General features: G+C 35.1%; 1 pseudogene; it reads right to left on the bottom strand.

Moving 5' to 3' along the window:
* The window catches only part of LOC107577532 (AP-1 complex subunit mu-1-like), an 8,551-nt pseudogene continuing 5,188 nt past the window's right edge, over positions 1–3,363 (bottom strand).

Raw genomic sequence — 3,363 nt, forward strand, 5'->3', positions numbered from 1 at the left:
GATGGACACATTGTTGGCAGTGGAGCGGCTCTTGAACTGACTGCGGGCCTGGAGAACAGATGGAGGAACTATAGCACAACTACACATTCGAAGGAAAACTTCCAAAGCTACACTTTCAGAAACGAAAGTTTGGGTATGGCAGGGGCAATAGGACAAAGCATGTTTATGTCAGAATCTGACAAGTCTCTTGGACACAGCTCAGGTAAACTTCGAGCCATTCGCCAGGACAGAAGCCTGAAAGCTAATTACTGAAAGCAAGGAGTGTGCTGGAGGAGGCAAAGCAAGAATCAGTGGAGTGTGTAGATTGTGTATGTGTGCAGCTCTACCTTAACCTTGATCTCTACTCGACTGTGAGAGAACTTCTCTATTACGCTCTCAATCCATATTAGAGGCTTCACCTGTCAGAACAGAGGAGTGGCAGAGAAAAAACAGTAAGTCTGCTGCTTATTGAGTTACTGACTTTTTTGACAAATAATCTTCTTAAATTAAATACAGTAATACTTCCAACAGCATAACATCATTTTAAAATGCAACATCAATATATAATCCATTATATAGAACATCTACAGGATGTTTGAGTGTGTCTGTGTATTGCAGTATATATATATATATATATGTGTGTGTGTGTGTGTGTGTGTGTGTGTGTGTGTGTGTGTGTGTGTGAATTTATGTTTGAAAGTGACAGTAATGATATTTATAATGTTTAAAAATACTTGTATTTCAATTATTTCGTTCATCAGCTTGGGGTCAGTACATTTTTTTTGTGTGTATGTTTTTAAAAGAAATTAATACTTTTGTTTATCAAGGATGTGTAATGTTACAAAAGATTTCCATTTCAAATAAATGTTGTTCTTCTGAACTTTATATTCATCGAAAAAAGCTTTGACACAAAATAATAAATTACATATGACAATATATCAAAATAGAAAACAAGTATTTTAAATACAAATTATTAAATAATAATGTAATGATATTTCACAATATTACTGATTTAAATGTATTTTTGATCAAATAAATGCAGCCCGACCCTAATGACCCCAACTTTTGAAAGGAAGTGTATAAACAGAGTCATATATATCTTTCACGTAAAAAAAGTTTCCATTTGAATGCAATTTTGTATAAAAATGTCTTTAAACAATAAGCTAATTTATTGGTCAAAAAACAATGTAACTACTTCCAATTCATTTCCTCACACTGGAAGTGGAATTTAAATTTAAATGCTTTTCACAGTATACATAGTACATACTCCAGAAACAATAAGAGCAGTACAGTATGCTAGTATTCTATTCAAAACATAACCATTGATTCATGTTTTTGTCTTTTAAGTTCACATTCTTTTAATTTAAAATTCTTTGTTTTCTCTGCTTTGAAGTTCTAGTCCTGTTTTCTCATCATATTCCCGTTCTTTGATTCTTGTATGTTTTTATTTAAATAAAGCTCTCTGAGACCCCATCATTACAACGGCACAAAAAAAATCTAAAAATTATTTAACTATATTACAAATCAATCAGTCATTAAACACATGAATTAATTGCATTAACTTTGATGTTTTAAATTACTATACATTCTTAAGACATCAGTCTGTGACAAAATATGGCTAAACTCATTGATCGGAGAGTTGTATACATGCAGCACTGACCGTGGTGTTGAGTCTGTAAGACATTAGTTCAGATTCTCCATCAGGTGGGATGAAAGAGATAGTCCTGTCGTTCTCAAAGCGAGAGAGACGCACACACTGATGAAATTTAACATCTTCTAGCTCCACAGACTTGCTCTTCTCTCCTGAGAGAAAGTGAAACAGCAGCCCAGAGAGAGCGGGGTGAATTCTAATTATCAGAAAAGTGGTCACTGATGATTATAATATGTGTAAAGCTAGTGAATCAAGTTGAAAGCTGCACACACACATCACATATTCACACACATAGCGTAATGTGTTTCCTGGAAATTCCTGCAAACAATAGCACTTCTGTGCACCCAGGTAAGTGTGGAGGTAGTTTATTTGTTTGACCTCAGCGAAGGGAAAGGCAGTGACTACAGAAGAGCTTCTTAATGACTCAGGGCCTCTGAGCCACAAAACACACTAATACCAGAGAGCTGTGGGATTTCAGCAGCAATGTGTGCGTGTGTGAGCCTCCCTTTATATTTATGAATGTATTCCACTCCATCCAGGAGTGACATTTACAGTGGAACATGAAAGAGCTCTCAGAGATTTGAGCTGGAACACAGAGGTCAGATCAGAAGCTCTGGGTGTCTGTGTCCTCTGCCACAGATGAGACCTGCTGGGAGCCACTGCAGCACCTACTGATGACATCAACCGCGGGGACTAAAGGTCAGAGAGGGGTTAGGATGCTCTCTTATAGCTCTCTGATTGGCTCCCCAGAGTGCTGGAACACAGAGGTCAGATCAGAAGCTCTGGGTGTCTGTGTCCTCTGCCACAGATGAGACCTGCTGGGAGCCACTGCAGCACCTACTGATGACATCAACCGCGGGGACTAAAGGTCAGAGAGGGGTTAGGATGCTCTCTTATAGCTCTCTGATTGGCTCCCCAGAGTCCACAGGCAGAGACTTCAGGGAAAGTGGTTGGTGTTCAGAAGCAGATGTATACTTTTAGGTACACACACACACACATACATATATATATATATATAGACTATAATGTATGTATGTGTGTATGTATGTATACTTCAGCATCTCCTTGAGTCCTAAAGAGGACATGCGGTTTAGAGAATGTATACCGTATATACAGATAGATAGATAGTTTATCATGTGTGTATGTATACTTCATCCCTGATCAGTTCTGTTATTGTAAATTAAAACTATTCAAAATAGTTGTTGCTAACTGAAAGTAGAAATAAAAGTAAATATATATTAGATGAAAAATTAGAAATGGGAGATATACTTGGGAGCTAATTAAAATAAGTTGAAGTTAAAGTACTAAAATCACTAAAACTGAAATAAATATCTGAAAAAAATATATATTTTATAAAAATAAACATAAAATGACCAAAGAACTAAATTATTATAACTTTAACTAAAATGACCGAAACCGAAAAGACAAAACAAATGCTAGTTCAAAATATTATATTCATAAAAAATTATGATAGTATAAAATAAACTATTTTAAAATAACAGATTAAAATACTACAAATATTCCATTTGTGACTTAAAATCCATGCATCACAGGGTTGAAATGAATGAATAAATTAATTAATAAAATGTAACTGATCACTTTATAATGTGAAAATGTGTCATATCAACATTAATATTATTACAGAAAAAAAACAAATTTTGTTGTCCTCTTAATGTCCACTAACTGAATCTTCACCATAATAAAAACTTGCATTTTCAATCTTGAGTCTGTGG

The sequence above is a fragment of the Sinocyclocheilus grahami genome, unplaced genomic scaffold (assembly GCF_001515645.1).
Source record: "Sinocyclocheilus grahami isolate Dianchi unplaced genomic scaffold, SAMN03320097.WGS_v1.1 scaffold6310.1, whole genome shotgun sequence".
Lineage (NCBI taxonomy): Eukaryota > Metazoa > Chordata > Actinopteri > Cypriniformes > Cyprinidae > Sinocyclocheilus > Sinocyclocheilus grahami.